At 41.2% G+C, this 14,024-nt stretch overlaps 1 protein-coding gene across 8 annotated transcripts in view; it reads right to left on the bottom strand.

Moving 5' to 3' along the window:
• NBEA (neurobeachin) overlaps positions 1 to 14,024 on the bottom strand; it is a 636,767-nt gene that overhangs the window by 47,699 nt on the left and 575,044 nt on the right. The window lies entirely within an intron of this gene.

Raw genomic sequence — 14,024 nt, 5'->3', positions numbered from 1 at the left:
ATTAACTCTGCTGTTACACCGCCGGGTAATTTTAGATGTTTGCTAACTAGCAGGAAATGAATGCAAATTACTGAGAGTCAGTGACCATGAGAAGCTTCCATAGAGAGTCAGAAAAAAAGAAGGCTTTTCGTGTCCTCAGAAGCCATCATGAGCTCCCTAGAGGTACCCTGACAGGCAGGCGTGGAGTTCTGTTCACACCTGTGGTGTAAGCAGTGACAATCACGGTACAGTCACTATAGCTCTCACTTTCTTGCATTCATGCATCATCAATTTCTTATTGATTTTAAGGGCACAGTGATCTCAGCAACATGAACAGAAAGCTGTTAGAGCTAGCGTTTCAAATTTCAACTATTCAAAGCTGTATCAAACAAACTTTGAAATTACAGACATAACTAAATATGAGAATGAAGTCATTCTTTGGCTGCATGTTCCTAACTTCTAAGGTGTTGAAACCAGCTTGAAATTCATTTAATTAATAAATGATTTTTTAAATTAGCCCTCTGATAATTGTTTCATTTCTTAAATCTACAAAATAGCGGAATGATACTTTTCAACTCTTCCCGTGATCATGTTTGCCTAGCAATTTATTCCCTTCAACCTCTTTTTTGATCTATTCCTTTCAAAATTTTTGGAATTTTATTGATACCACTTACTGTGGATGTTTTTCAGTCGGAAATATATATATAAACAATTAGGGTTTTTTTTGTCTTTTGTCTTTGTAGGGCCGCACTTGTGGCATACGGAGGTTCCCAGGCTAAGGGGCCAATCGGAGCTGTAGCTGCCGGCCTACACCACAGCCACAGCAACGTGAGATCCGAGCCGCATCTGCAATTTACACCACAGCTCACAGCAAAAGCTGGAGCCTTAACCCACTGAGCGAGGCCAGGGATCAAACCCGCAACCTCATGGTTCCTAGTCGGATTTGTTTCCGCTGCACCAGGATGGGAACTCCTAAACAATTAGATTTTTATGAAAGGATAGTTTACATAAAATTAAACGGGATTTCTACACTCTGGACCTCATTGGTCTTGACATAATAGTTCAGACTAAAACAGAAAAAGGGAGTAAAATACAAAAGAGATACTGGTTAAAATTCTATGTTGATTATGTCTATAATATTGGTTTGGTCAGTCAGTACAAATGAAAAGTCAGTAATTAGTCAGTAATGCTTCCAAGACATGGCACAACAAATGAAAGGATGAAAAAATAAATAAATGGCAGTTCATTATAGAGTAGTTAGTTATTGCCCATGTCTATTCATTGGAATTCAAAATACTAGCGAAATCAGATCTATTATTTAAAGGGAGATTTTATCAACATAACCACATAGCAACCATTTCAAATCAGCTACAGCATTTCAAAGTGCAGCTACAGCTCCAACTGGACCCTTAGCCTGGGAACCTCCACATGCCCGGGTGATCTGATCTGATCATCTTAAGATCAGGAAAAAAGACAAGGAGGTTCCCTATCACCACTGTTGTCTCATATAGTCATCAAGGTTGAGAACGCTTCTTGTGAGAAAAAACAAAGAAATTAACTAATAGGAGTTGCCAGGAACACAGTCAAGCTTACAGAAATCAATAGTATTTTCCTATATTATCAATAACTGCGTATAAAATATACTTTTAACAATATATGATTGCATTAAAATTTATGAAGTCCCTGGGAATTAACCACAAATACCCATGTCCTTTATGGAGAAAATGTTAATTTTTAACTTTACTAAGCTACATAGAAAAGGATCTGCATAAAAAGAGGCATTCTGAGACCTCCAATGGGAAAACCTAACATCATTTTTTCCAAATTAATCTGTAAATTTATTGCAATGCCAATAAAACTCATTTTGATGTAGCCATATACTTATTGTAAAAGTTACAGGGATGAATCAAAGTCCACAAATAGCTGAGTTGACTCTAAAAAGAATAAATCTACTAGATATTAAGATGTATAAGATAAAGATAAGCTGCAAAGAGCTGGAGATAGACACATAGCTAGCTAGATGATAGATAGATGACAGATAATAGGAAAAAAGGAAATAAAGCAAAAAGAAGGGAGTAAGGGAAGGAGGTCAGGAAGAGAGGATGGAAGAAAAGGAGAAAAGAATTGGTAGGTAGATTATACTATTTGTAAACAACAGCAGTTTTATGTCTTTGTTTCAAATATATATTCACACACTAAAGATGACAGTACATATCACTCAAGAAAGTTGCATTTATGGAATCCCCGTCGAGGCTCAGTGGTTAGTGAATCCCACTAGGAACCATGAAGTTGTGGGTTTGATCCCCGGCCTTGCTCAGTGGGTTAAGGATCCAGCGTTGCTGTGAGCTGTGGTGTAGGTTGCAGATGTGGCTTGGATCCCGCGTTGCTGTGGCTGTGGAGAAGGCCAGGGACTATAGCTCCAATTGGACCCCTAGCCTGGGAACCTCCATATGCCCTGGGTGCGGCCCTAGAAAAGACAAAAAGACAAAAAAAAAAAAAGTTGCGTTTATTTCGTAGATGATGTTAGCAAAACTGACTTACTATATAAACAAAAATTATACTGGTTCTCTATCTAACAGCACCTAGAAGTAAAAGTAGACTCTAGATAAAGACCAGTGTATGAAAAGCAAAACCATAAGTATAAAGCTGATACATCAAAATATATAAAGTTATCTTTGTTACTCAAAACAAAATACCAAGATCATAAATGTAAAGGAAAAACATCTCAGTTGAAGAAGTTCTGCTCAACCAAGATTAATGGGGATAAAGTTAATAGACGTGATATTCGGGAGAATGCATTTGCGATGTCTAAAACCAACAACTACGGGAGTTCCCGTCGTGGCACACGAATCCGACTAGGAACCATGAGGTTGCGGGTTCGGTCCCTGCCCTTGCTCAGTGGGTTAACGATCCGGCGTTGCCGTGAGCTGTGGTGTAGGTTGCAGACGCGGCTCGGATCCCGCGTTGCTGTGGCTCTGGCGTAGGCCGGTGGCTCCAGCTCCGATTGGACCCCTAGCCTGGGAACCTCCATATGCCGCGGGTGCGGCCCAAGAAATAGCAACAACAACAACAACAATAACAACAACAAAAAAAGACAAAAAAAAACCCAAAAACAAAACAAAACCAACTACTGTTGAAAATATATAAAGAACGCCTGCAAAATAACGACATAAAGACAGGAACCTCTGTTTAAAACAGGCAAAGAGCATGAAAAGGAAATTTGTAGAAGAGGAAACCCAAAAGGCCAACAAGCATATTCCAAAGATAAGGAATTCCTCAGTAGTCACCAGTGAGATATTGTTTTGTATCTGTTACCCTGGCTAGTATTACAAACCTGACTAATACCGGTTGTCGAAGGGGCTGTGGCCTTGTAGAAGCCTTCTTGCACTGGGCCTGGGGGGTGGGGGGTGAAGACAGGGGCAGCCAACCTGAAGAGCAGCTGGGCACTAACGACTCAGACTCAGTCTCTGCACATCTAGTGCAGTGGCAGCTGTCTTACTCCAGACTACGAGTCCCAAAGAAATTCTCACAACAAGCCAAACGAGGATGCCAAAGTGGACATTCACCCCAGCCTTGCGTCGTGGCAAGTCAGGGGCAGTCTAGGGCTCCTTACCAGGGGACTTCCCTTTCCTTCTCCGTGGAAGCAGTGGACCGCCTATACACAGCCACATGGGTAGGTTGTAAAAACAAGGCTAATTGAAAACAAGTCAGAAACATAATGAAATCTATGACCCTATTTAATTTTTATACATCAAAAATACATTCCATGAGTAATGTTTTTGAAAAACGCATGCAAACGAAAGGAGAGAAACATCAAACAAATTATAGGCATTGCCCATAGCAGAGGAAAACAGAAGTAATGGATAGACATAAAAGAATAAATGTTTCAAAACTCAACTAAGTGAAAAATGACCATTCCTTCCAACCCTCATAATTGCGTTAGGCATTTAGTTCAATAATTGTTTTATTCTAAAGGAATAAATTTCATGGACCCTTTCTTTCCAAGTATGTCTAGTGACATCGATAAGACCTCATGGTGCACCACGATGGGAACTCCAAAGGGTCAGTCTGGATGCAATACACACACGCATATATTTAAAACACTGTTGAGTTGTTAGCATTTTGTTTAGATTTTTTTGTATTTATATCAATACATGAAACAGCCCCATTTCTTTTTTCCTTTGTTTCCCTTTAGCTACTCGAATCAGCATCACACTAGCCTCATAAAATGAGCTGGATGGCTCCCAATGTTTTCTGGAATAATTTCCATAAGAAATGAATTCCTTATCTCAGAAAATTTGTTAGAACTCACCTGTAAAATAATACGGCCTTGGATATTTTTGTGGTTGGGAAGATTTACTATTTAAATTTCTTTAAGGCTTCTAAGTCCTCTGGTGCCAATTTTGACATTTTATATTTTATCGGTATATTTATCCATTTTACCTTAGTTCTAAAATTTATTAGTTTATAGTTGTTTATAATAATTTTAATTAAATTTAAACTTCTCTATGTCTATAGTTGCTTATGCCGTTTTATCCTGAAGGTTAGGTAGGAGGGTGAATCAATAAACAAACAATCAAAATAACTCTGCCTCAGGGGTTTTTTGGGGTATAAAATTAAATGACAGACAATAAGGTAGTAGATTAAACAGACAGTCTTATGGATTGTCTGACTTGCTAGTCACTGTAGAAACAAAAGAAAATCCAGTTAAAACATTTAAGAGCTGAATCTGGTTCTAGATCAAATGCATATCTAAGAATTGAATTTTAGGTATCGCATAATTAGAGCATAAAGATCTATCTAAAGCTGAAGCCTTATACCGAGACTTAACTGTACTCTAAACAGCATTAATCTGTTATTTAAATACATGCTTTTCTGCTTATTTGTTCTTTTCAGAACTATGTTTTCATGCAAAAACCCATTTTGGACTTTGAAACAAGATTTTCTTGAAAATACAAGTGAAAAATATAAAGAAAGACTTGATTACTAAGCTATTAGGGTTATAATGGTCTTAATAGCTTGCTTTACCCTCTACTTGCATATCTAAAAGCAGAAGCAATTGCTTTAAGCCTGGATAAACCAATTCCCAATCCATAATTCTACCCTGGGGATCTGAGAGGAAGTGAGATTTAAACCAGAGAGGATCTCTCTTAGATGAATAATAGTTACCTAATTCTAATTTCCATATTGTCCCATGGGTCTTAGATGGTAGAAAATTCTTTCTCTAGCAGGTTTAAGATAAAGCAGCTCAGAAACTTAGGAAAAAGGAAACTAGGCTAGTGGCATTAACTGTGAGGAGAGAATGCTAATTTCTCCTAAATTATTTTTTTTTAAGACCAGACTACCCCAAGAGCATTTCCAAGCCTTTCCTCTTATTGCCTCAAAAATCTGCTTCTGATACTGAAAAAAATTCTTCAGAGTTGCATATATTCCAGCAGACAATTAGAAAATCATATTGCTACTTATTCTGTAGTGTCTGTGCTGGCTTCTTAGCATGATTAAACTGAAGTTATAGCTATCACCCAGTGAAAATTTTAATTATTTTAAATAAGGGCAACATAGTTTTTTTGTTTGTTTGTTTGTTTTTGTCTTTTTGCAATTTCGTGGGCCGCTCCCGCTGCATATGGAGGTTCCCAGGCTAGGGGTCTAATCCGAGCTGTAGCCGCTGGTCTACGCCAGAGCCACAGCAACGCGGGATCCAAGTCGCATCTGCAACCTACACCACAGCTCACGGCAACGCCGGATCCTTAACCCACTGAGCAAGGCCAGGGATCGAACCCGCAACCTCATGGTTCCTAGTCGGATTCATTAACCACTGAGCCATGATGGGAACTCCCAACATAGTTGTTTTAAATGTTTATTTTGGGAGGCTTAAATGATTCTACCACCTGATTATTTCCTGGGTGTATATAATACAGAGGACTTGGCCATTCCCATCAGCACCGTCCTAGTGCAGCAGACTCTGACCTCTTCCTCTAATCTGAGTCTTGCTCCCTGCTGGTGGGACACACTTCTGAAACCAGCACGCTCCTACTGTCATCCTCCACCTCAAATCTACCAAGGTTCCTCCAATCATAGCACATTTTAGTGGAAGGAAACTTTACCTGACCCCCGAGGCCTTTCAAACTTTGATCCCACCCTTCCCCACTATTTCTTTGGGCTTCTAGCTACAAAGCCTTGGCTCCAGTAGCACAATTTACAGTCCTGGGCACACAGAGGCTGGTCTGACCTCTGAACCCTTATTGCTCCTTTCTCCTGAAAATAAAAGCTTTTCACTTCCCTGCTTCTTTTTCAAGTCTTAGCCATCGCCACTCAAGGCCAATGTTCATTTCCTGAGTTTTCCACCTCATACTCTATGAAGTCTTTTTTTTTTTTTTCTGTCTTTTTAGGGCCACATCCATAGCATATGTAAGTTGCCAGGCTAGGGGGGTGAGTCAGAGCTATAGCTGCTGGCCTACACCACAGCCACAACAATGCCAGATCTGAGCCGCATCTGCGACCTACACCACAGCTCAGGCCAATGCCGGATCCCTGACCGAGGCCAGGGATTGAACCGGCGTCCTCATGGATACTAGTTGGTTTTGCTAAGGCTGAGCCATGATAGGAACTCCTCTATGAAGTCTTCTACGACCTTCTATAACACTTCTCATCAGTTCCCTTCTGTTTAATGTAGGAAGTAATGTATACAAATTTACTTGTGAAAATCAATTTGCATATAAATTGTAAAGTGCTAAACAAAGGAATGGGATTATTACCAATTAACACTTAATTGTTTCAAACATGCCATACGATATCCTCAACTAGAATAGAAGCATTTGGAATATAGAGATTATAGCTAATGCTTCTTTTGCACTTCCCATAGCATTAATAATCAATATTTAGTAAATATTTATTGAGTGATTAATTAAGCAATGGGAAAGATGTGTCGGTTACAAGAAGGAAGAAAAGAAATGTCAGGAATCGAGGGTGGGGTGGGAAAGAAATTCATTCGTTCATTCGACAAATATTGATGGATCATCTGCTATGTGCCAGACACTATTCTAGATGCTAAGATTACAGCACTGAATAAATGCAACACCGAACTCCCTGTCAGAGAGTTTACAGTGTAGTGGGGAGAAAGAGACAAAACCCAAGATAGTGAGTAAGAGAGAGAGTATGTCTGAAGGCGAAAAGTGCTAAGGAAAAGAGAAAGGCGGGGAGAAAGTTGAGAGGTGTGTATAAATGGGGAGGGAACTGCTAGTTTAGAGGAGGCAGTCAGAGAAGGCTTTTCCTTCAGTTTGTGACAGTTAAGGACTATCATGAGGAAGCGAACTGTGAGGGCATCTGAGGGAAAAGGAACTCAGCGGGAATGATCATTCATTCGTCATTCGTTCACTCATTTATTCAATATGAAGCACCTCTTATGCGCCAGGAAGTGTTCTAGGCCCAGGGATACTTTGATACACAAGACACAATCTCCGCTCTGGAGGAGCACATCCCACTGAAATGCAAACAAACAGGAGGGAATGTAGCCTAATCTCTCTCCAGCCCCAAATTACCGGTGACCTTCTACACATGTCAAACGCTAGCCTTGGAGGATATACAGAGATATACAGATGGGTAAGTGTGCCATGCCCTCAAAATGATCAGTTTGGTGGAAGATATAGACGTGTTGACTTGAGCTTTTCCTGCAGCTTGAATTTCCGCTAAAACTCTAATATGACAATAGGCACTAAGCTTCCCTTTCCCATCCCATTTCTAGAAGAAATTCTTAAAATGGAGTGGATCCATCTCTGCACATTTGTTCCCCACCCTTTCTTTTTTCTTTTCTTTTCTTTTCTTTTGAGGGCAGCAGTCACGGCATATGGAGGTTCCCAGGCTAGGGGTGGAATCGGAGCTACAGCTGTCAGCCTATACCACAGCCACAGCAACTTGGGATCCAAGCTGCGTCTGCAACCTACACCACAGCTCATGGAAACGCCAGATCCTTAACCCCACTAAGTGAGGCCAGAGATCGAACCCGCAACCTCATGGATACTAGACAGATTCATTTCCGCTGTGCTACAACAGGAACTACCCCCCCCCCACACACACACCCTTTCTTTTCCTAGGCTTTGCAGAACTAGAAAAATCTGAGGGAAAATGGTTACTACTAGGAAGTTGCAGAGGGCACGTGTTGGCTCTAACTTTAAAATGCATCTGGACTCCATTAATTTCTTATGACCTTCACTGCCACCACGCTGGTCCAAGCCATCAGCATCGCTCACAATACCTCCCAACAGACAGGCCTGATTCCACCCTTGTGCCTCAGCATTTCATTCCCAACACTGTCGTCCAAGTGACCCTCTCAAAATACATAAAAAATCATAGTACTCCGCTTAAACCACTGCCGCAATTGTCAATTTCACTCAGAGTGAAAATGCAAAGTGCTTTTGATGACCTTCAGGGACGTATGTGATCTGGACGCATTGCTGCTCAGTCTCCGTCTTTACTCTACCCCAGCCCACTGGCTTCCTTGCCAAGCGCCTTCCTGCCACAGGGCCTTTGCTCCAGATGTTCCCTCTGCCTGCACTGCTCTTCTCTCAAGAGAGTCTGATTCAGCTCCTAGTTCGAGTCTCACCATCACAACGAGGGGATCGTGACCATTCTTCTCTGTATTTCTGAGCCCCTTGCCTGGCACACGTCTTTTGCCCACAGTACTGATCACCTGCTAACATACTTGATATTTTACTTATTAATTTCTGCCTGTGAATTATCTTTGATCAAAAGTAAGCCCCAGGAGGGCAGGGATCTTTGTCTATGTGTTCACTGTTACACTCTTAACATGGAGGGTAGCGCCTGGCCCACTGGATAATTAGCTGGTGAATGAACGCATTACAGCACCTGTCAGCGGTCACTGTGGCTGTATGTTTCCTCACGTGGGTTCCCAACTAGAGTGTGAGCTCCTGAAGGCCACTCACTGCATGGCTCACAGCTGTGTGTCCGGGGCGCAGACCAGGATGAAGGGTTTACAGGCTCACGGCACTGGGGTAAATGACGGGATTTCGGTCTTCTTTGAGTTTGCCATAATGCCATACTGTGAGCTGGCTCTCAACGAAAGTTTATGTAATGAGCAAATCTCCAGTTGCAGAGATAAGGAAGATTCTGCAGCCCCAAGGGATAAGGATGTCTTATTTGTCCAGGATGTCCTGGCTAACAGGTGGCAAGGGCAGGTACTCGCACACAAGATATTTATCTCAATATTTTAAGTTGCTGCTAAAGATTTCCAATGATTCTTATGTTATGCTATTTGCTTAAATTCCTCTGTTGACTATATCCCAAATGCAAATTTCTATCATAGAAGAGAACTTTTCTTGAAAAAAGTGAAAATTTCATCAAGGATGTAACAGAGTCAAAGATAAAACCACATCCCCTGTGTCTCTGCCCCAGCTCACTGCTGCCTGCTCTGCAGACTGAGAATGTTCTGCCCTTGGCCCAGCAGCACCAGGGACGTCGGGGCTGCAGGCTGGGTATTTATCAGGCCTTTTGCTAAAACAAATTTTAAAGAAGGGCAGATTAAGATTGATGAACCCAGCATTAGGGTAATGTTATCAGAGATACTTTCTATTTCTGCCCTTTGTGAGGGGGTCAGATTATAATCACGTTAGAACCGAACACTCGCTTTATTAATGTTTCATGAGTGAGTCGGTCACCATCAGCCTGGCTTCGCGGGGATAAATTAAACCAATTCTTGATGTATGAACTCAATGCATTGAGAAGTTATTGAAATGTCTACTAAAAGTGTCTATATTATTTTCCCAGGTTGGCTAATGAGACCAAAGTTTGAATTCACAGTTCTTCAGTGAAACACAAACCTCCTCATTGTATTTACAAAATACAAACAACTCTAACCAATTACATATATATATATATAAAATAATACATAATATATGTATATATTATATATATACCTAGACGACATATGTATATGTATTATTGTCTATAACTAAAAAAACCACAGACTAAAAGAGATAACATCATTAAAAAAAACCTAAGGATTGTTTCATTTTAAAAAATAAGAAAAGGAAATAAGGTGGTCAGCGTGTAAAGGCTTCCACAAATGCATCAAACACCTTTTTAATTGCTGCTGGAATGATGAAACTGGTCATTTATAATCAGTGAGACCATCCCTTTTGTAACATTAGTTTTGTCTTCTTTGCCTTGAATTTCTCAATGACAGCTTGAGAGAAAAAGGAGGGACTGCTCCTTTGTGTGGATACAGAATACTAATCCACACAAGAGCTGAAGGCTTTCATTGCACCACGAATGTCATTTCTTCAGGATATACGGCATTTTCATTTTCTACTTTAGGCTCATTACAAAGAACTCCTTCAAATAACTGAAGATAATCTCAGTCCAAATTATAAATATACGAGAGCACATTTCCCCTAAACCCATTTCATAAGCACTAAATCCTGTATGAGCCACCCAGCCAGTATAAAGTTAGAAACTTCTAATGTTATGAAATAATATTAAAAAGTGGATACCTGTATTCATGGAATTCATGGAAAACGTATGAAAGTTGAAACACTTCTATATTTTATATTATCATCCAGGCTTTATATATTATAGAAATATTCATCAAATAAATATTTCTTCAGCAAATAAAGAAGACAGGTAGCCTACTGGTTATATGTTCCAGTGTTAACACAGATGTCTAACCTTATTTCTTCACATGTCATACGATCATTTCCCACTCATATGATGGGAAAATGGACCAGAGGTTGCAGCAAACTAAACTATGAACAGGGTGCTGTGAAGGAAAACTTCAAATTGAAGAAAAGCAGTACAGCAGACACTGGTCAGGACAGCAGCTGTAGGCACACACAGCTACCTTTTGTAAGCTCTGTTTTGAGAGCTCTGATGCTTAAAACTCTTCCCAGAGGCAGCAGCGTGGTCCTGTCCTTTAGCTCCATTCTGATGCACCAAGAATGGCAACGACGGACCTGGAGTCTTGCTGATACATGTGAACTTTCCCTTCCTATTCTGTACAGCTTCTTAAAGGAAAATCCAGGTAAAGAAGACAGAAAGAATAAACACTTCTCAAGCCATCTAACAGTTGTTGGCTAGGCACTTCCTGCATGGGGTCGATTCAACCTGGTGCTGCCTCCTGGTGCTGCAGGGAACCAAGACTAGGGGCAGTTTGATTTATCCAAATAAGTGGAATTTGGGGTAAAGACTTTCATTGCATGGAGTAAAGGTTTAGTTCAAAAGTCTTGGAGTTCCCTGGTGGGGAAGGATCTCACATTGTCACTGCCGTGGTGTGGATGAGACCCCTGGCCCAGCAACTTCTGCGTGCTGTGGGTGTGTGTGGTGGGGGGGAAGTCTTAATGCCTATCAGATAACAAGCATTTGGTTTCCAATAGAGAAAAACCCGTGTCTTGCCTTTTTTGTTTCTTCATGAACCCAAGGTGGAACTTGATACTTATAACAAAAATGTACCACTCATTGCTGAAAATGTTGTATGACTCTTTCCATACAAGTCATGGCTTGATGAATATGGATTTACAGTGATACTAAGTTTCGAAGTTTATTTAGAAGAACTGTTTTTTGACTTAAAGTTTTCTTAGCAGCCTTTCAGGTGTTAAAACGATAAGTATAGGTATGTAAACAGAAGTCAATTCTCTAACCGGTAATGTTAGGACCAGCAATAAATGATTTATTATATGGTATTTATGTGCAGCAAAAGTATTCTGAGCAACTATAAATAAAAAATGATTACTCAAAATTTGCATTAGTGTATTATTTTTAAGAGGGGAAACTCCAGTTTAGAGTCTAAATTGTCTTTATAGACTTTCTCAGACTGGATCTTTCAATGAATAATCTGCCAAATGTCTTAAAACGCAGATGATGTGAAAAACCATTTGGTGAGAATCAGGTATTTCTAAGGAAAAGGGATTTCTAAAAAGTCTTTTTTTGGTGTTGTTGTCTTTTTAGGGCCGCACCCGCGGCATATGGAGGTTCCCAGGCTAGGGGTCTAATTGAGCTGTTGCTGCTGGCCTACACCAGAGCCACAGCAATGCCAGATCGGAGCCACATCTTCGACCTACACCACAGCTCACAGCAATGCCGGATCCTTAACCCACTGAGTGAGGCCAGGGACCGAACTCACAACCTCATGGTTCCTAGTCAGATTCGTTTCTGCTACACCACGACGGGAACTCCGGATTTCTAAAAAATCTTATGTGGTGATCATACGACTAATGATAGGCCAGAGTGCCACTGATTAAATCTGAAGTGTAAGTCTGAGTCAAATAAGTTATCTGGGGGTCATACATACTATAGCTTGATATAGATAGTTTGCAAATAACAAGGTGGTTCTATTTCAAAGTACCTTTACTATTTGTTGTTTGGAATACGTGCTGAAGTAGAAACAGTATGAATCTAATCTGGTTTCATTCTCAAGTTGATCTATAAAGCCATATTTTGTTCAAAATATAGGTGAAGTTTTAAAGACGGTAAGGGCACCTGGGGCGATGACATTTGGAATGCCAACTTGCAATGACAAACACGTCAGAAAAGGCACTTGGGTCCAGATCTGGTGTCAGCCAACTTGCTTTTCAGAGTCTTCGTCTGCTTATTCAAATAAATGTCTGTTCCAAGTCTAAAATCCTGTGAGTAACTATCATGTTTGGCATGTAAATTAACACAAAATCATGCCATTTCTTCCATTTGTGGAGTTGAAGGATCGCCTTCTTCCCACACCTGCTGTGTGGTGGGACCTGGGACTTCATCAGCTCTAAGCTGAGGTTTTACTGGACGGAAAAGGGAGCCTTTTTTTTTTTTTTTTTCCCCTCTTATGCCTTTTCTAGGGCCGCTCCCGCGGCATATGGAGATTCCCAGGCTAGGGGTCGAATCGGAGCTGTAGCCGCTGGCCTACACCAGAGCCACAGCAACGCGGGATCTGAGCAGCATCTGCGACCTACACCACAGCCCACGGCAACGCCAGATTCTTAACCCACTGAGCAAGGCCAGGGACCGAACCTGCAACCTCATGGTTTCTAGTCGGATTCATTAACCACTGTGCCACGACGGGAACTCTGGAAAAGGGAGCCTTACAAGTATGAGAGCTTTGATAATAGAGACCACAGACAGTTAGGTGTGCCTAGATGTTGAGGCTGGAACATGCTGCTGATTTGGGGTAAATTCCCACTCATCTCTGTCTTTTCTTCTGCTGACCCCATGTTTCCTTCCCTCCCTCCTTCCTTCTCCCTCTCTGCAGCTCCTCAAGCCACCTCTCATTCGATCTTGGAGACTGAGGATAGGAAGACTGCCACTTTGATAAGCAGGTGATATACCCACGGTAACTTACCCCTCTGAGTTTCAGGATAAGTCTTATTTCAAGAGACTTTTTTTTTCCTTTTTCTTTTTGTCTTTTGAGGGCCGCCCCTGCGGCATATGGAGGTTCCCAGGCTAGGGGTCTAATTGGAGCTGTTGCTGCCAGCCTATGCCACAGCCACAGCAATGCCAAATCTGAGCCACATCTGTGACCCACACCACAGCTCACGGCAATGCCGGATCCTTAACCCACTGAGTGAGGCCAGGGATCGAACCCACATCCTCATGGTTCCTAGTCTGATTCGTCTCCGTTGCGCCCTGACAGGAACTTCTCAAGAGACTTTTTGAAGATTAAAAGAATGTTGTACTTGGAGCTCTAGCACAGTGTTTGACAAGGAACAATCAATAAATGGTATAGACTATAAGCACTATAGGTGCCTTGATTTTTCTTGGTCGGCCGCCATATTGGGATGACTCATGACCATCCCTGGGATTCAGGGTGTGGTGACTAAGGGTATCCAACCTGACGTGCAGCAGTTGTCAGCAGTAAGTCTTGGAATGAGGAAAGCAGAGAAAAAAAGACTGTTAGCAACTACACCAAAGAAGTAAGGAGAGTATCCTAGGCCAGTCATAAAGCCCTTTCTATGCAAAAAGAGATACAAGGTGAGTACTGCCTACGTAATATTCCACGTATTAAGGGCAGGGTTTTGTCACTTCATGTTTCCGTAACAATTCCCAAATCTGGAATT

The sequence above is a fragment of the Phacochoerus africanus genome, chromosome 13 (genome assembly GCF_016906955.1).
Source record: "Phacochoerus africanus isolate WHEZ1 chromosome 13, ROS_Pafr_v1, whole genome shotgun sequence".
In the NCBI taxonomy this organism is placed as follows: domain Eukaryota; kingdom Metazoa; phylum Chordata; class Mammalia; order Artiodactyla; family Suidae; genus Phacochoerus; species Phacochoerus africanus.
Note: the sequence above shows the minus strand (reverse complement) of the source record. Positions and strands in the feature narration are given on the sequence as shown.